The sequence below is a fragment of the Haemaphysalis longicornis genome, unplaced genomic scaffold (genome assembly GCF_048455015.1).
Source record: "Haemaphysalis longicornis isolate Haplotype H1 unplaced genomic scaffold, Haemaphysalis longicornis Haplotype H1 scaffold_8, whole genome shotgun sequence".
NCBI classification, from domain to species: domain Eukaryota; kingdom Metazoa; phylum Arthropoda; class Arachnida; order Ixodida; family Ixodidae; genus Haemaphysalis; species Haemaphysalis longicornis.
This window is the reverse complement of record NW_027526445.1, coordinates 85,079,122-85,099,912: the sequence shown is the minus strand read 5'-3', so window position 1 is coordinate 85,099,912 and position 20,791 is coordinate 85,079,122. Positions and strand designations below refer to the sequence as shown.

At 46.7% G+C, this 20,791-nt stretch overlaps 1 non-coding gene across 1 annotated transcript; it reads left to right on the top strand.

Annotated features, from left to right (window-relative positions):
* Positions 1-408: 408 nt before the first annotated feature.
* Trnat-ugu (transfer RNA threonine (anticodon UGU)) lies at positions 409-480 on the top strand. Its single transcript has one exon. It is a non-coding gene; the product is annotated as a tRNA-Thr (tRNA).
* The last annotated feature ends 20,311 nt before the right edge of the window (positions 481-20,791 follow it).

The window sequence follows — 20,791 nt, the reverse complement described above, 5'->3', positions numbered from 1 at the left end:
CTAATTTATAATAAACAAGTCAACCGCAAAGTTGTTCTTATCTTTTACCTGACCGTTTCTTCTGGCCCGTGGCAAAACTCATCGAAATCTATATATATATATATATATATATATATATATATATATATATATATATATATATATATATATATATATATATATATATATATATATATATATATATATATATATATATATATATATATATATGTATATATATATATAGTAGGGAAATGAGGGGCTCGTTGAGGAAATACAGAAAGATAGGTCAGCAGTCTACAACGCCAAAGGAGGCATAGGGGTGTGGTTAGGCTCTTGTTTTTCACTACGAATAATGAAGTAAATATTTTTTTTTAATATACAGAAGAAAGAAAGAAAGAAAAACACGCGCCGAAGAGGAACACAGTCGCCCAGATAGCCGAATTGGTAAGGCATTCGACATGTAATCGAAAGGCGTGGGTTCGGTCCCCACTCTGGGCGCGTGTTTTTCTTTCTTTCTTCTGTATATTAAAAAAAAATATTTACTTCATTATTCGTAGTGAAAAAAAAGAGCCTAACCACACCCCTATGCCTCCTTTGGCGTTGTAGACTGCTGACCTATCTTTCTATAAATATATATATATATATATATATATATATATAGATATATATATATATATATATATATATATATATACATATACATATATATGTGCTTCCAAGAGGGATGGAATTGGAGTAAAATAACATGCATTTTTGCTCAGAGAGAGCCCGTTTCCGTTTACGCGTTCTTTATTGTTACAACATGTCCAATGTGCAAGACAAGAAAGCAGCCAGAAGTTTCAAAAGTGGTAAGTAACCACCTTCAATGTCCCAATAAAGCAGAATCGTTAAAACATATCCGCTAACTACAAGCGGGGTACATGAATAATTAACCCGCTTTCTACATCTTGGTCCTAAGTTTTTCTCGATTCTTTATCTAACACTGGTTATATGTCTTTGGTAGTTGTCATTTGGAAACACAATTCAAATTTCGCGTTAAGCGTCTTTTTTATCAGACAAGCTGTGATTTGTTGCCGTAATGTGTGCGGCGTCATACTTGGGGCGCACTTCAGCTCGCACTCGCTTTACAGAAGCCCAGTTCCGGAAGATGGTTGCCACCGGTTTGAGGGCGTGCAGGCACGTTCCACTTTGAGAGAAACGTGACACCTTGGGGACAAAACAATATGGGCCCACCAAAACAGCATCAGAAAGACGATACAGATGGATATGGCAAGGACTACAACTAGCGCAAAGAAAACCGACGAAGGAAGATGTAAACAAGCAATTTAAAACTTCATACAATGTTTCGTTGTGTGTCCTTTTGCACAAATATAGACATAAATCCCCCAGCTTCGCTAAGGTTCAAGTGTTCCGCGATTTAGTTCAAGCTTCCTCAGTCTTTTACCCCAACGGGCGCCTGAAGTTTTCCAACCCTTCACTTTTCTTCCATTATGCCGCTGTCCCCGTCGACGTCTAGAGAGCATATTCGAAAAAAAAGCCATTGTTCACTGCAAGCTTTCGCTACATGCTAGCGCACCGGCTCACTCCGTCCTCCTACCCCCAACACTTTGGCAACATGGTCAAGCCTGTCTCGACACAAGGACAGCTTTCCCCGAAACTCCGTGGGTTAACATCTGCGAGTAAGCGCAGCACTCATTCCTACACGACAAACTTTGCGCCCTCTTTCCATTCAAAGAAACAGATTAAAGATTATAAATCTCTGGCGGCTATATTTTGGGGGGCTAACCGAAGCAGGAGAGCCACGAAAAAGTAACAGCGGGACGCTGCCTCGGCCACGACCTCAGCTCCCGAGCCCTACCGAAAAACTCGCGTTTGCCCTGCTCTGTGGAATGTCTTTCAAAATCGTCGAACTATTGTGTGGTGCCACGAAATCTCGCTCCATTTAGTAGGCGTTCTCCATTTCATGAGCATCTATACTTCCACCAACAAAACTACCATAAATATTTTCGAAACCTCACACGGAGACTTCTACAAACTTGTTTGTCGTTGCTGGCTGAGACACTTAGTATCCGTGCCAGATGCCGGGCGCCAATGGTGGTGATGGGGCCCGGGTGGCGACGCCGCCGCTGTGGCCCTTGGTGGCAGACAGTGAAGGCCAGCTGTTCTCTTATGAGCTTTTCTTGTATATAATGCTAGACAAAGGTTCCCCTTGGCCTTTCTTTGTGACAACCGCATGCCCCTTTTCTAGCAGCCTTCTACGGAAAATAAAAAGTGCTTCCACGTTAAGGTGCACGAAATTATTTCTTTCCTATACGGCATGTCTCGTAGTGAATGTAGGGTTATGCTCGTAAACTAGTAAAACTATTTTTTTCGCTTCTCGTGTTGGTACAATTTTGAAATCGCTCTCAATGTGGCCGTATGCAAATTTTAACGAAATGGAACTATTCCTTTGATAATTCAAACAAAAAGCCGAGTGAAAATATCTGTGCTTTAAAGAAAGCAGCAGAACGAGTGGAAATGCAATCACGTAATGTGAGATGTGAGTTTCAGCACAGGATATCAGTGGTAAATCCCAGTGGTAGTGCGTGTGAGTGAAAGATGCAAGTGGAAGATGCATATGGCACGGGTACTTGTTTGAGTGTGTGGCTAATGTGTGTGGTCAGTCTGAGTGATTGTGTCAGGTGAGCGTGACCACGAATAAGTGCGAGTGATGCAGGCAAGCGCGAGGGAGTGGGAGTTCTGGCAACGAGTTGGAAACGTGATTACGAGTGGTTGCGAATGGTGACGGCGACTGGTGAGCGCGAGCGCGACTGAGCACGAGTTTTGACGGAGGTGGTTAGCACGACCGAAGTGAGCACGTGTGGTGACGCCAGTGGTGAGCCTTACCGCAAGTCAGTGCGAGTGGACAGGTCGCGTGGTGAGTATTAGAGCGAGTCAGAATGAGTGGTGAGACCGAGTGGAACGCCTGAGCGTTAGTGTGTGTGATTGTTCGTGACCAGTGGTGATGGAGAGTGGGGCAGAGGTGATGAATATTGCTGAGCGTGAGTGTGAGAGAGCACGTGAGGAAATATATAAATTGTACGAGTGTGAATGAGTGGCGTCCAGTTTTGCCGACTATCTGACATAAAAGTAGTCGAAGAAACGCTGAATATAAGAGAAAGCTTGAAAGCAATTTAGAGGAACCTAGCTACCGTCAAACACTCGACGTGCGCACTTACACATGAGAAGGGCAATATTATGCAGAGCATGGCGGAAATAATCAAAGCACAATGACTCAATACCAGGTAATACGCTAGTGACGTTAGGACAGAAGAAACTACTGACCGTACAAACTTAGCCTACGTTGTACCACTAGTCCCTAATGAGGAAAGAGGAAAAGGTCTCAAGGTCATGAAAACAGAAAAGCCAAAGGTGGCCACAGCATAACCGAAGGTCTTTTAATAAAACCTGGAGATGTTCGAATGGAATGCTATGCAGCACTATTTTCAGAATGCTTAAGGACCGTAAAGGGGCCTATAGCCTGTCACACAATTAGACAACAACTAGATATCAGAACAACTAGATAAAAAAACCTGAACATTTGGAAACTTATCAGACTAGACGCGGTTGTATAAAAACAGGTTTATAAAGGTATTGCTAAAAATATAGGCTACAGCCTAGATTGCAAACAATTCTGAATGCAGGCTATGCGTGGGAAAGGAAGCTGAACAATGAATCACAGCCATTTTGATAATCAAACGGAGAAATCCGCACATTATTCTAAACCCTTTTACGCGGCATTTATATACAATGGTAAACGTTTTATCAGTACACACGGTAGCAGTACTGGAAGCAATAAGACACCGAGTAATAGGGGAGATCTACATAATACTTCTAAACGACATATATTGCGGCGAGCTATGCATTGGATTTGTTTATTTATGTTTAGTTTTTACTGCCCGGCCCCACTCACGGGTGTTATGGGTGTAACAACAAAGCGCGTATTCCATTATTTATTTTCATGCCGCATGGATTATCGCATTCTGATAAGGAGAGCGTTTCGCCCTGATATCACTAGCGTAGAATATTCTTCTTTATCGTGCAGTGTTCTGGTTGTAAATTGACGGTTCGAGAAGCACTCGCAGCGAAATATGAAAGCCTGCAGCGGTATTCAATTCACCGACACTTGTCTGCGAAGTCACTTTCTTGACTGCTACTTCGCCGCCTCTATATTCTTTGAGACGTTAAGGGAGTACACGTTCGCTCTAAACTACTCCTTTTACCTTCGAGTCAACTGCGTTATCTTTGGCTACTTGACAATATTATATACTCCTGGGCAAGACGTTTTTTCTCAAACAAAGGCAGAAATTTTGTATTGTAACCGGTCTACTACCAAGACATACTACCTTGCTATGCTTACCAGCATGTCTGACGGTGGTATGCACAAACCTGGAATAGTAAGTACAGGCTTACTAATAAACGGGGTATATTTCAGCGATTAAAAATTGTCCCACAACATATCCGTCGGAAGTGAGTCTCAAGAACCACTTCAAAAAATCTTTAAAGAAGTACCAGTCAAAATCGTGGCCATCGGGCTAAAAATAAATACTGCTAGTTCGCGGAACTGCAGAAATAATGTGGTGAGGCCGCGATGTATTTCCACAATGTGACTATCTATTTACATCAAGCAATAACGGAGCCATGGGTTGCTGTGTTCCGCACACAGCTTCTTGCGTGTCGTCATCGTCGTTATTCTTGCGGCATGGCACCACAAGGATTATCCACCACGTCTTGAGGCATCACCCACCACAACTGGTGTGAGATTACCGTTTTGGTCGAAATGGAGGGAATAGGACGATTGGATGCGGATTAGTGCTGCAATGAACTTTCAGTGAAGATCGCTTGCTGCCAAGGATGACAATGATGGTGTTGATAATACGTGGCCCCACCACTACGATGTATTCAGTCACGATGAAGCGCCGAAGGTCCTGGAAACGGGTCGGACCGAAGGAAGGAAAACACGCATTTAGCCCTCGTGGGCACGGCCCATCCCCACTGGTCTTCATTCGGGCGGGTCTCTCGAGCTGGGGAGGCGGAGCGGCGGACATCATCGTCTTCTGGTCTCGGATGGGCTGGGGCTGCATGGGGTGGCTTTGTTATCCTTGTCGGCTACATTTATGGCGATGCGATGGGGGGGGGGGAGACAGGATGGACATTAAATACGAGAAACTCAACCAAATGTAACGTGAAAGCAGAGGACACGAACTTATAGCTATTAAGCGGTGTGTTGACACAATGCAACTAACATTTTACGAGGAGCCAATACTCAGACCAGCCCGTCTTCTCTCCGCACTTATCGTCTTGTCGTTGTCGGTGGTGGTGGGTCTTGGCACCACAGGGACTACCAGCCATGTCCCATGGAAATAAGGATAAATTAAAAGTAATAATGGACGTCCCGAAACCGCCCTTTATATAATGTCTCAAAACGCTAGAAATACTAGCCAAATATAATTAGCTTGGAGAGGTGGTCAGTCCTGAACCAAACCACGAGAGATAAATCCCATGTCCAATAGGTATAGACTGCAGTCACTCGGGAAGCATTCCTTAATAAGGAAAAGTAACCTGCATCTATATTTGAGAAGAACAATATATAACTAATGCATATGGCACCGCAGCGTGGCGCCTTACTAACCGACTCGAAAACAAACTTGTATGGGTCAAAACGGTGACGCAACGGATATTGATTAGATTTACCCTTAGGGACAGGAAACGAGCCTCCTTGGAACATGAAACGATCAGGAACAGCGTAAGTAAAAGATAGCACAGTTTAAATAAAGAAATGAACCTAATGCTGGCCAATAATTACGACAAAATGAAAACGGCTCAATAAGCAGGGTATCAACCTGGGTACGAAAGCCAAAAGCAGAGCAAAGCGATGGCGAATAACTTGATGGATAGACGAAATAAGTATAATCGATGCAGGAAATGGCGTCGAGCACCGCAGTACAGGAGTGGAAGAGGACAGGACAGGAGCAGGAGCACTGGGCAGGCGGAAATACTGTACTTATTTGGAAGAATGTTTCTCGTAGACGTGAAATATATCTTTAGCTGATCCATACTCTCTCAGTAGACCAAGACCCAAAACGATATTTGAGTTGTGCAGGAGGGAGATGTCTACAACCACCTTAAATCACTTTATTGTAAACACTAAAGTAGAAAAGTCGCAGATACTAAATCTTTTAATCCAACGGAAGTTGCACTGAGCAGCAATAATTTGCGAGATCTGTTTTGATACTGGTGCGCCACATTTCCCTACCCCACAAAAATATCGCTGCCGCCACCGAACTGGGAGCTGGTATACGTAAAACTACATAAGCTCTGCCGTCGTAAAACGCGTCTTACAGTTTTAATCTGGAAACGGAAACTCGCTATTAAAGGAAAGTTTTACTACTATCGTCCAGCGATTTCGTGGAGGATACGCAAATTACCTTTTGATGGGAGACCCATCCCCGGTGAAACACCCGTCGAAGCGCATCACGTGATCCGCCGGGCCCGCTGTTGGCGCCTGCGGGCGCTGACAGTGGCGGCCACCGCCGCTGCGGCCAAGACAGTCAACCACCCCCGCAACCTCCCATGCTTGCGGTGCTGGGTCATCTCTGACAACGTGACTCGTCTTGCGCCGGGCGAATTTGGGTGCAGCGAAACTTTGCTCAAATATCACTGCAGCCACAGGACGGTAAGCCGGTATACGTAAAACCATGAAAGCTGTGCGGTCGTAAAACGGGTTGAAGCGTTTTCAGTGGCAAACAGAAACTTGCCAAGAGGGGTAACATTTATTTAACTTTTTTGTTTGCCGGATTCAAAGTAGAAGTATTTTAAATACTACAGTTTTGAAAACCTATACATAGAACTCTATATAATAATTTTCTCCAACATTCACCGAGCCAACCTACACGACTTAAAAAATTACACCGTCTTCCCGTAGGGGAACCCTGAGTAGAATTCAAAGCAGCCATGGGGTTGATTCAAGTGCCCATTAGTTTTCAGTTCGTCGTTTCCGTTAGGTTAAGGTACCTGGCTACCGTTATGTTTACCTTTTGGTTTCCATGGTAACTGCCCCACTTTTCCTTTACCGGAACTACGAAATGGAAAATTGCGTTGACCCCTAGGCTGTTTCTCATGCTACTCAGGGTTCCGCTATCAGAAGTTGGTGTAATTTTATTGGAGGGGGGCAGCAGTGTTAGAGTGGCGAGACATTAGAGAGAGAGAGAGAGAGAGAGAGAGACGTTGTACGTGGTATGAGTTTGTCTTTATTTAAGCATTATCATCATCATTTTCAAAGTTGGTTACGTCGAGCTGTAATTGTCGTTGCGCTTTGAGTTTGACCGCCTTATTTTCTGTGAAATGAAAAGTCAAGGGCTGTTGCAGTGGGTGAACCCTACAGTTGCTGAAGATGAGGTCGATGCAAGTTTCCCGGATGGTTGTAAGCTGCTTGTAATCACGGCCCGGCGAGGCTCGCCGAAGCTCACCGCTGCCGACGATGATAAAACGTCGAAGGAGCGTGAAGCGTTTTTGTCTCGTGCCGGCCTAGCAAGACATCGGCATCACTGTCGCACGAGGAGCCTTGAAGGGTAAGACACCACCGGGTGTTCAGCCATCCGAGCATGGGCAATGGGGGTGTGGACGGCGCAACAAGAACGGAGGGTCATAGCCCCGACCATGAGATGCTTCACACCTAAAATATTTTGGATGAACTAGACGCCCACGCCATAATAAGCACGTAGATGGCTTTCAGCTGTCCATAAAGCAGGCTTTATTTCCACAGTTAATTTTGGCTACCAAAATATAATGGATCGTTTCGAGCCCCTTTGCACGCTTTCTCGAGAATGATCAAATTTTTACTAACTCACCAGTTTGTGTTTGTTGTTGGGTGGGTGATGGGGTGGAATTGTCCGACAAATCTGTACCATTTTCATCACTCGGAGGACAGGTAGTGTCGTTATCAGTGTAAGTGTAGTCGGTTTGGCCAAGCGTTTCTCCTGCAAAATATTTATAAGGAATAGTTCTTTGCTGGAACCTACCCAATGCTTTGTTTATGATAAAATTGTTGTGCACACCTTAGTTTGTCCTGTAAATATAATATTAAGTGAGAATAACGTACTGAATAATTTTGTTGCACCGCTTACAAACACTTTTAACTATACGCTCACACCATAATTAGGCGTCTAGTTTGCTTTGAGCTGGGCATAACGCCCGCGTTATATCAGCAGTTCATTTTAGCTGCACAAATATAATGCGTCGTTTAATTATAAAAAAACGTTAAATTTTCGACTAACTCACCACTTTCAGTTTGTAGTTCGGTAGGTGAAGGGGATGAAGTTGCCGGCAAATCGGTACCATTTTCATTATCTGGAGGGCAGGTACTAGCGTTTTGAGTTAAGGGGTTTTCACTTTGGCCAAGCCTTGCTCCTGCAACATACAGTAAGGAATTATTCTTTGCGGGAGCATACTTATGATACTGTTCACGGTAAGATTCTTGTGGCACACTTTAGTTAGCCCTGTAAATTAATTAATAGGGGAGAATAAAGTATTGAAAGAGTGTTCATGAAATTTCACCAGCGTTACGTGTATATGAAAGACCGGAGAAAACTTTCGTATTGTAATGCTACAGTTATGGTATAACGAAATGGTTTGGAAGCACAAAAATATAAAAATGCCGAAACTCGCAATAGGTTGCCTAAATAAAGTAGTGACGAGGTTTATAACCAAAGAAAGAAACTCCATAAAACGTTTTACCTAGCTCTTTTGATAAATTACCCCTACCTAATATGCAAATGTAAACACCACAGCACGCCCTTCGTAGCCGATAGGTATTCATACACAATTTAAACATTTTGTAGCCCCTTTTGTCAATACTGATAAATTAAGTAAAGATGGCTGAGAATGAAAGTTCTATTTCTATATAGGTAATGGTCTTCACATAAATTTGACCATTCTGCAAAAAATTGCTCCTTAGAAATATCAAGAGAAGACATAAAGCCCGCACTCTGCTAATTTTGGCGTTCTGCGTATTGGTTGTAATCTTTCAGTACGCAAGGGGAGGCATACCAGTGCTGATTAGCGAACGTATATCCCCTTGAAGAGTTTATAAAGAGATGTTCAGGTATTTGTCTTGAGGCTTCCCTTTATGCAACTAATAATTGTGGTAGGTGCGTTTATTTTAAATGTGCAGAAGCGTAAAGTGGTGTTCCGCTAGCCCCCGTTGTGCTTGTGGTGAATGATTGGAGAGGGTGAAGTTAAACATTTAGGCTCCGCTCTCTGACATTACGAGCCCAAGCGGAACAAGATAAGGCAAGGTATTAAATGTTTTTAGATTACGTGCAGAGGAACGCTAGAAAACTTATTACCATGATGTTGGGCTGTTTCAGTTGCTAAAGTGAACACGCCTCCTAACCAACTCATTCACCGTCACAACACTTGCTGCACGGCCTGTTTTACACTTTAAATTAAAATGAAAGATTTTCAAACGTTACCTGTTTCTAAAAATTCAATTTTCTGTTCAGGTTATTTATTTTTGATTTGTTCAAATGAGGTTTCGTAGGACGTCTGGGAGGCGATCAAAATCCTTGTCATCGAGGAAAGTAAGTTCGAACTCATAAATTGTGTATCTACTGATTATATGGGCAGTTTGCCACGTCCTTTATTCTAGAGTTTCTTTAAACTACAATCCCAATACCCTCACCGATAGCATTCCATTGTGCTTTTGAGAGATTTAAATATAGACCTCTCACATCCCAATGCACCACTAGTGTGTCCTCCACACGCGAGCGGTTTCTTTTGGTATGTTAAACTTACATTAAGATATAGCTTTGGACGCTCGAAGGAAATGGAGAGCTTCATGTTGCACACCAGAATAGAGAACGAGTACCTCCAAGTTTAATCCAGCTAATTGGCTACCAAAATCCTCAAACGCAAAATGCAAGCAAAAATTTTTCTGTTTCATGCACACTTTTGACTGCGACCAACTTCTTGTGTCGTCCTTTATTAACGCAATGAAATGTCTCGGATTATTTAATTATGGTCTTTCTCTGTCACAATTTTCCAAGATATGTGGGTCGGAAAGCTCCTTTTACGGGGTGTGCTACCGGGCCTGTGTTCTGAATTTTTGTGTCACCGATGTTTGGTGGGCTTCGTTTGTCTTATCAAGAAACAGTTCTGCAGCCGTTGCCTCAGGAAATAAACGCACAATGGGACCGCCAACCAATAAAATAGCTTCAGGAGAGTATTCTTGATGTCTTTACGCAGCCTAGAAGAAACAAAGTGGTGCAAGCGATGACAAAAACAAAAAAAAAATGCAGGCAGCTTACACTAACGCACAAAACTTGAAGGTAGCGAAGCTTTAGGCAACCTTCACAACTATCAGGACGGTTTAGGTCACAATTCCAGCCAATTTGCTTCTTCATTTTTACCCCAGCGACCTTCACTCAATCCTTCTTGGCATAAGTCTGTGATTCCTTCATTTTCTTGGCCGTAATACTCTTTGCGTACCACGTTGGAGGAGCGTACGCGCTATGACCTGTCTTTCCAGTTCCCAGTAAGTGTTGACACGATAAGAGCGACCGCTGGAGGGTGTTTTTGACAATCTTGGCCTACCTATCAAGTGGAGATTCTTGGCTTCAAAACATGCGCCGATGACGCTGGCCAGTCACCGCGACGCACGCACACAAGAGCACTCGGCATTACCTTGGTTTTTATCTGCCCTGAGGTCGCCAAAATCTGCCAATCTCCTAAGTGGGTATGCTTAACTTCACAAACCTGTGCAGGGTACGCAGGGCCGAGGTCGCGAGGCAAGCAAACACGAGGGTTTTGCCTTTTCTGAGTTTAGTTCACCATAGTGTGGTCGTCGGCCCGACGTTCGCGCTCAATTGCGAAGGCTCGGCAATTTGTTCGTATTTTCATTTGCTAAAGAGCCTCGCTAATAAAATAATAAAGATTACTCTGAGGTACGTTATGCGAACATTTTCATTAATAACTATACCCACGCAGGTGATGCGCCAGTTTCAGCTATGGTGTAGAACTGTTGTTAGGAAGTCACGTGATCGATCACAAAGGTGAATGTTTTTCTAGGTAGCGAAACTATAAACAACACACCAACGCAGGACTAGAACACCTATCCACACCCGCCTATTGATAAATATATGATGAAAGTAAACATTTTGGCAGGGTTTGCATTTTCCAACGCCCACTTTGTGCGACAAATCTTCATCCTATTCAGGACGTTGTGTGGGTGATCAATTCCACGATGCAACGATTAGTGCCAGAGTAAAATCCTCGCCTTAGTTTTTTAGGTGAACTATATATTGAGAAACCGTATAGCAGAAGCCGTTTGTTTGTGGGGCCCTTCCTAGTGTTGTAAATCTACCAGGGCATATTATAATTAGCATACACACTCCTGAATAAATCGTTTGTTCTATGTGCAAGACTTTTGTACGACGTAATTCGGAGAGAAAAATCAAAATTTCAGTACTGCTACAGCTTGGGTCCCTAATGTGATGAATGGTCACTCGAGTGTTAACCGCGCAATTGATACAGCGGAGGTTCAGCGACGACGACCGTGACGAGGAGCGCAGGGGAGTGATCCAGCAAGCTCTAAGAGCGACAACTGAAAGTCAAGTGGTGGAACATGTCACGGTTACGTGTAAACCACCCCGCGGGACACCACCTCGACGAGCCACCATCAACAAGACCGACGCTACCAGCCGCCAAGGCTCGAGAGCGAAACTGGATACCGTCATTGATGTGCTGGTGCGCCGACTCCCGACGTTCGGGCTGGCTGTTGGGTGCTGTCGTTGCTTGTTTTGGAGCCCGTGGAATCAAATCGCCACGGAACGTGAGCTTACTTGCTTATCGGGCACTGCTATCAGACCTTCCGAACCTCGAGACTATTTTGTGTGCTTTGGAACTGTCAGCTCTGCTTCTGTGTGACCCAAACCCGTCCTGTCTATAATGCCTCATCGGTTACTGTCTTGTGCTTGTCCTTCATCCCGTTAAATATAGTTGATGATGATGATGGTTGGATGTTTATGGCGCAAGGCTAACTGGGGCAAAGTGCACCAAAACAATAGTAATATGAGGGGTGAAACCTTAAACCCTAAGTAAAGTCAGCAAAAACAAAAGTGAAATCACAAAACGACAATGAGTAAGGGTGGTGTATGGGGCCAGATTTCATTATGGGTGATAGGAAAAGAAGATTAAAAACTTGACGCCTGACAAATACTCAAACACACGTTTCACGGAAACAATGGCATTGTCACCTAGAAAAAACGATGGATGTAGAGGAATATGTTGTCTGTAGAGTTCTCTGAAGTGTTTGTGTCGTGTTGTGTGAAGTGCCTGGCATGTCATTAGTATGTGCACTACGGATAGAGCCTCTCCGCACCTGCTGCACTGGGGTCTAGAAGATCCCGTCATCAGATACGAGTGCGTTGCATGCGTGTGCCCTATCTGCAGCCTACCCAAGGCGACTTCAGTGTGTCTGTTGCGTGAGACAGCTGTGTACCGTCCCAAGTGTGGCTTTATAACGTGCAGTTTGTTCTCTGTTAGTTCATCCCAGTGTGTTTGCCATGTTCGGCGCATGTTTTGTCTTATGTGTGGCTTGAGGTCTGTGTAGGGTATCGTTGTAATGTCTATAGTGTTCCTGAGTGCAGCAGCAGCGGCCCTCTCATCTGCTAACTCGTTCCAGCCATCCCTGCGTGTCCTGGGAGCCAGCAGGGGACCAGCGCATGCTTTTGTGCATACACGGACGTGATAGTGTTAAATACAAGATTAACTATGTGGTTTTTGGGGCGTGTATGCGATGACAGTGCGCGAACAACACTCAAGGAATCTGTGTAGATGATAGACTTCGGAATTTGATTTTCAAGTATGTGTCGTACAATCAGTAAAATTTTATATGCTTCTGCTGAAAAAATTGTTGTGTAGACGGTCATGGTTCTGGCTGCACTGAAATTCGGACCGTGAGCAGCACAGGAGACCATAGTGGAGGTTTTAGACGTGTCACTGTAAAATTCTGCATGTTGGTATTTAAACAACAGAGACAGAAAGTGCTGCTGTATTCCAGCTCGCGGTACCCGATTTTTGTCAAGTTTCATAAAAGAAAGGTCGGAGGACACAGGACGAACTTTCCAAGGAGGTAAAATGTCTGAATAGGATGATCTGTACACATCTTAAAACGAAGCGCTCAGATCCGAGGCTCGTTCTCTCACTCTAAGTGAAAAGGGCAGAGGAACGGATGGGCGATTTACAAAAAGCACAGATATGGATGTGTCGTTAAAGACAGGATGAAAAAAATTCCCGCGCCTTCCCGCGAGGGTAACACGAGTAAATTCAGAGCATTGGGGTCGTTAACGCCGCGTAAAGTCGCGTTAGGGTGGGTAGTTGGGCTATAGTTGCGTTGGTGTTGGTTTGGGGTAGAGAGAGGAGAGCAAAGTCGCGTTAGGGTGGAGCGAGCGTCAACCAAGGAAGGAAGGAGCAACGCAGTGACTGAAGCACGAGCGACCGCTGGCCGCTTTATATTTGCAGCGCGCGCAGTAGAGGGAGAGCAGTAGGGGTGGAGAGCGCGCATGCGCAAGCAGCGCGCGCCCTTCCACGCCCCACCGCGCTAATATCACGCACTTGTTACGCCGAGACCGCGACGGAGCGAACGGGCTGACTACGACGCATGTGCGCGCCAGCTGCTGTTGAGAGAAAGGAGGGGGGAGGAGAGGCGCACCTGCTGCGGACGCGGAGCTGTGGTCGCCGTCCGACGCAGGAAGAGTGGAGGCTAAGAATCGCTCTGCAATTAAAAGGATGGTTATTCTCCGATGAAATTTTAAAATCATAAAGTAAGTCTATGTACGTCCGCTGGTTCTCAAGGCTCCACTTATTACACTCGGCATACAGACTCTCGACAGGGCTAGTGCGAAAAGCACCCTACGCAAGCCGTAGTCCCAAGTGTAGCACTGGGTGAAGCATTCGCAGCGCTGTTTTAGTCGCCGACCCATATACCACACTCCCATAGTCTAAACTAGACCCAACCAAAGCAGTATAGAGCCGTTGTAGGAGTTCTTTGTCGGATCCATACGATTGATGGGAGAGAACCTTAATTATATTCATTGTTTTCAGACATTTATGTTTAAGTTCCTTGATGTGTGGAATGAATGTGAGTTTCTGGCCAAACACAACACTTAAGAACGTGTGCTCCTTGTTCACAAGAAGCGACACGCAACTATGAGTAATGTCTGGGTTCGGATGGACCCCGCCCTTCCTGGAGAACACAACGCCGGAGCTTTTTGCAGGGTTCAATTTAACTCCATGCCTGTCTGCCCACCCGGCGGGTTTCTTGACACCAAGCTGGACTTGACGTTCGCATATTGACATATTACTTGATTTAAAAGATATTTGCACGCCGTCTACATACATAGAACAAGATATTGTTGGTGGCAGAGCCTTTCCAAGAGAGTTCAACTTTACTATAAAGAGAGTGCAACTCAACACTTCACCTTGCGGCACGCCATTTTCTTGGACGTGAACCTTTAAAAGTGCTCAACCAACTCTTACTCTGAACGTTCTCTCTGACAAATAACTGACAAGGGTGCTCAACACATTACCCGAAACATCGAATGACCTGAGGTCACTAAGGCTCCTATAACGCCAAGCGGCGTCGTAGGCCTTCTGGAGGTCGAAAAACACATTTAAACAGCACTGCTTATGCACGAAGGCATCCTTGATGTATGAGTCAAGTGCAACCAGTTGATCATTCGTCGATCGCCCTGCCCTAAAGCCTGCCTGGCAGCTCTCGAGAAGACCATTGTACTCGAGGACGTACACGAGCCTGCGATTGATCATCCTCTCGAAGAGCTTGCACAGGCAGCTCGTCAGGGCTATTGTACGGTAACTTGAGGGGTACGATGGGTCCATATGCGTCCTTCAAAAAAGCCACTACAATGGCCTCCCTCCAAAAGTGTGGATTGCGCCCCGAAAGCCATATTTTATTATATAGATGTAGAAGTGCTTCAAGGGTGTCTGCGTGTACCGTGTACGTGTCGTAACATTGTGTATGTGATGTTGTCTGGGCCTGGAGCTGAGGGCTTACACGTGCTTAGAGCAGCCCTCAGCTCATGTAGTGAAAACAGGGAGTTGTAAGAAAGTCTGTGATTTGTTGTTGTCGCGTAGGGACTTCTTTTCACAAGAGGCTTTATGTTTCAGGAAAGTACTTGTGTAGTGTGCAGAACTGGACACGTGTTGAAAGTGTTGTGCGAGTGTGTTAGCCTGATCTTCTAGTGTGTCCCCTGCTGTACTGACCAGGGGCAGGCTGTGTGTCTGCTGTCCCTTGAGTTTACGTATAGGTGTCCATACCTTGCGTGTGTCTGTGTATGAGTTTATAGATGTTATGAATGAGCGCCAACTATCTCTTTTTGCCTCACGGCGCACACGTTTTCCGTATGCCTTGGCCCGTTTGAACAAGAGGAGGTCTCCCGACGTTGGGTACCGACGGAGGATACCCCACGCCTTGTTCTGGGCCTCTCGCGCCCGCCTACAGTCCTCATTCCACCAAGGCCTCCGCTGGTGGCGCGGGGCACCAGAGTCATGGGGAATGGACTTTTCGGCGGCATTGAGGATGTGCGCCGTGAGCAGTTGGGTAGCTTCTTCAACGTGCAGGTGTCCTATGGATGTGTGGTGTCGTTTGGATGTCTCTGTAAATGTATTCCAGTTAGCTCGTGCTTCATTGAACCTATTATGGGAAGATGGACTGCATGGGCCTTTACCTATGTATGTTAGTCAGGTGGGAAAGTGGTCACTGCCATATGGGTCAGTGCCCACACCCCACTCGAGAAGAGGAAAGAGAACTGCAGAGCCAATAGCCAAATAAAGATATGAGTTTGTGTTGTGTCCTATGTTATGGTATGTAGGCTGTTTATTGTTGAAAATGAATGCACCAGATAATGTAAGAAACCACTATATCAGGTGACCCCGGGCATCCGTACGATAAGAGGCCCATAGAGAATTGTGAGCATTAGTGTCGCCTGTTAAGATGTATGGTTCGGGCTGCTTGTCAACCAACGCCTCGAAGTCAGAGCTCCAAAGGGCAAGATCAGGAGGAATATATATGAATCATACCGTTATCAACCTATTAAATATTGTTCGAATTGCTACATCCGCAAGGACAGTGTTCCGAGTGACAGGGTGGCAGGCTAAGCATTTCCGGGCAATTATGGCCACACCGCCAGAAGAGTGCGTGCAGCCATCCCTGTCCTTTCGGTATATCAAGTAGCTGTTCAAGAAGTTTGTGTGTTTAGAATTCAAATGTGTTTCCTGAACAGACATTACACTTGGCTGATAAGCGTGCAGTATTTCGTATACATTGTCAAGATGATTCAGAAGTACTCTGCAGTTTCATTGTATAATGTTTTCACTTCCCATTATGATGTGTTCGGAGCTACTGGAGTGTCACTATTTATGTTGGGTCTTTCGGGGCTTGGACTCTTGGAAGGGGTTGTCTGGCCTTCTCTACTCACCTGGACGTCGCAGCCCGTTCCTTCCGCTGCAATGAAGGCCGGAAGTGCTCGACGTCTATGTCATCATCTGAAGGCAAGGGGGTGCCCAGCGGACTGGGCCCCCTTGACATAGTACCCTTTCGTGTGTTCTTTGCCTGCGCTGCCAATGTCGAACGCATGGGGAGCACCACAGATGGCAGAGGCAGTGAGGTGGGGCAGGGGGCCGCTGCGACGGCCTCCGTCTCCATTTCCGTGCCCTTGCGTGTGCTTTGGGCCGGTGGAGAGGAAGCAGTAGATGCAGCGGCATCCCCAACAGACGTTGTTGCCACCACAGCCGCTGCTGGGTGAGCGAGCGGTGCAGAGGCTGGTTGGGCTGCAAGAGGCAGTCCAGGGGGGCGGCGGCGGGGCCAAGTCCGACTCTCGGTACTGGGTCCCGGCCGAAACAAGACGCCGCTCCGCCCCCCGGTGAGCTGCGTCGGCGTACCTCCCCAGGGGGAAAGAGGCGAACCTCTTTCGCGCCTCTGGGAAGGTGATGTTTTCGGTTACCTTAACGTTAATGATTTTCTTCTCAAGATGAAACTTTTCACAAGCGCGAGAGTATGCTGCTTGTGGACCCTGGGAATTCGGGCCGGTGAAGTTGGTTGCAGTCAGTTGTCGGGGAGATGATCGTTCTGGGAGCATTTGGCACATGTTGTTCTGCCGCGACAGAAGTTGGTACCATGCCCGAACCTCTAGTACTCGAAACAGTGCCGCGGGTTCAGGATGTACGGAAGGAAAGAAGAACGGATGAAACCTGCGTTGACATGATCGGGCAATGTGCAGCGGTCGAAAGTGAGAATCAGATGTTTGGTGGCTATTGCTTTGTTGTCCATCCTAATGACGATTCGCCTTACTGCTGTCATGCCTTGGTCTTTTAGGCCTTCGAGCAGATCAGTCTCTGTTTAGGTTAGGAGATCTGACTCAGATATCACACCCCGGGAGCTGTTGAGGCCGCGGTGGGGTGTGACTCTGATATCAAGGCCTGCAATGCGGGTTTGACTGATGAGAGTTGTGGCTTGCTGCTGCGTGTTGACCTCATCTAAGACTTCACTGGCTCTTAGTTTTTTAGCATTGTACCTCTTGCCAAGGATGGCTTCAAGAAACTTCGATACAATGAATACGGATTGTGAAGAAAGAGGCTTGGATTTGTCAACCAATTCAACTACCAAAAAACGTTGGTAGTTGTCGGATTTCGGGGAGTTGATGGTAGGAAGAGGTGAAAAAGACTATTCGGTGCGGATCCTTTTCAGGGTCCGAGCAGGTTTGGAGGGGGCTTTTCGATTTACCATATGGCATAGAAAAAAGCAGGGGACGGGGGTACTTCCTTCGCTCGGATTACCCTGATACCGAGAGAGGTCCCGGAGCTCCCTGCCTGGTAAACAGACAGGGAGCCCATCCGCCGGAGCTTGACCTGGCCTCCGATAGCCACCGTTTGAGGTTTCTACACTTCACCTTAAAAACACATCACCATGGTAGGTCACAGCTTATGTTGGGGGGCTCGGGTCCGCGGTATCGCCAGTACCGTCACCATGAATACTCAAGGTGCCCGGTGCAGGGCCGTTAAATATAGTTTTCTACCTGTTAAACAGTGTTCGACTCTGCCTGCGTGGTCTGTGGCCCATTCATAACAAAAGTGGCGAGCCTGCCATTATCCCACCTTTGTCATTGCAGCAAGAAGTCGAGTGCTATGAGAACACGTGATTGGAGACTATATAATGGATGTTTATATCTAATGGTGATCGGGAAGCAGCTAAGGGAAGGAGACTATATAATGGTGATCGGGAAGCAGCTAAGTCTCTCACGACTGGAACTTCGCCAGTGGATTTACACCCAGAGGTGGAGCAGCGGGCGGATAGGGCAGCTGAGAGAGAAGCACGCCGCGAAGCTGCATAACGGGAAAAATTGGGACGGCGAGAAGCTGCTAAGATAAACAAGGAGGATTCCGAGAGGAAAATGCGAATCCTGGAATTAAAGACTTCTTCATTAAGTGTAGCGAAACCCCTCCGCCATTTCTGCGGGAAAGAAACCAACCGAAATGTTCCCGTCGCGAATACGCAGAAGCTCGTAGCCCTGTTTGATGAAAGACATGACCACCCACTCCCCTATTTGCCGCGCTTCGAGCGCCTGGCAACTGGGCAGGGGTGGCCGCAGGACAAATGGGCCGTCAGCTTCAGTATGTGCTTGTCCAGGGAAGTGCCCGCATAACTGCTGAGGAGTATCTTCACTACTGCAAGATCAAGAAAGCTTCACTCCAATGGTTACGATTCACGTCAACGGGTTGCCAGAAATTTCGGAAATCCCGCGCTGAAAACGGCAAGACGGGAAGTTAGTTTGCGGCGAGGCTTCCAGCTACTTCGACCATTATGTGGAAATGGCCAACATTTCCAAAACCTACGAAGGTCTAGGCGATTCGCTAATATTGGAGCAATTTTACTGTTGTTGCTACCCGATACTCGTTCTCTCCTCCAAGGAACGTGAGTGTGTCACCCCGGATGCCTTCGCAGACCTCACGTATCATTTCCTGGAGGCGGAAAATTTTGCGATCTTGGGGAAGTCTCCAATTGACGCGCTGGACATTACGAGGGGTGCAGCTAACACAACGGGAAAGGCAGCACAGAAGTGCTTTATATGCTATCGACCTCGACACCACGCGCGAGACTGTCACACCGTGATAGAAGAGCGATGAACCTTCTCTAAGTGTAACAGGCCAGGTCCCAGTTCCGACAATTCCCGAAGCGGATCAGGAGACAAAGTGATCGCATGCGCCATCTACGAGCCTCAAGGAGAGCCGTGAAAACTGAACCACTACAGACCACACGCTTCTACGTGCCACCGTCATCGTGCACTCGTTTCAACCGAGCTACACTACCCAAGAAAAGCGTAAAGACCACAGTTTCTGGTCTTGTTACCGAAAGGTTGGGAGGGAGTCTTGATCCAGCCCGAGGACACCGCTGCACTTTCCTCAAACGTGAGGCCCTCTTGTGTAGAAAGTGCCATCAGAGGAGGTTCAGCGACGACGACAATGAAGAGGAGGGCGCGGGAGCGATCCTGGAAGCTGGAACGATGACGCCTGAAAGTGAAGCGGTTGCAGTCTTCCGGTTTATCCCACCGGAGACCAACCTTATTGAGCTCATAGTCTCTAGCTGTCTTTGTTCCCAGGCACGTGCACAAACGATGCTTGACATCAGCTTCAACCGCCGGAGATTGCTACTTGGGACATATTCCCGGGTTGTCTTTTGAGTGCCCCCAAGACAAAGTGACTGAAGGTGTGAAGGCCACCCCACCCCGAAGCCTCCTGAGAGCAACTTCCTCCACCCGGGAAAGATAAGGGGAGGAGGCAGGGAAGAGACCCACAGCGGAATTAGGGCCGTGTGTCCCTTCTCAGGAGAGATTTCCGGGAAAGAGGACGGGAGCGCGGTTAACAAGGAAGGCGGCTAGGGGACCATTCAGGGGGAACGAAAAGTGGAAAATATGGTCCGCTAATTGATTCGATTGATTGTAGGGTTTAACGCGCCGACGGAACTCAGGCAATAAGGCGCGCCGTAGTGGAGGGCTCCGGATTAATTTTGACCACCAGGGGTCTTTATCGTGCGCCGAAATCTCCTACACACAGGCGTTTTTGCTTTTCACCTCCATCAGAAACGCGGCAACTGCGGCCGGGAATCGAACCCACGACCTCGTGCTCAGCAGCGCAACGCCTTAGCCACTGAGCCCCGCTAATTGATTCAGTGCCGGAGGATAAATACTGCAGGTCGCTGATAGGCATTCTGCACGCCACTGGACTGCATGCACACCTGTATTGTCGGAAACCTATCGGTTTCGTGACCATTTATGCTCTTGGCAGCCCCTCTCTCCCTAATTTCTCCAGTTACTCTTGCCTTCCTACATTCCTCTCTCTTCGCATCTTTAAACCGCCTCTCATATGCCGCGCGGCAAAAACGTGAATAAAAAAAATTCGAGCGGCTAAACAGGCGGCGATTACGTGGGAACCACCCCGTTGGAGCTATTTTCCACGGGTCACCTTGAGCAAGACAGACTCTACCCTCCACCAAGGCTTGAGCGCGCAGCATGGCGCCGTCACTGAGGTACTGGTGCGCCTACTACTGGCTTTACTGGCTTGCTGTTGGGTGGTGCACTTCCTGCTATTAGAGCCGCTAGAATCACATCGCGATTGAATGGAAGGTGACTTGCTTTTCGAGCATTGCTCTCGGACATTCCGAAATACGAGACAACTTTGTGTACCTTCGAACAGTTGG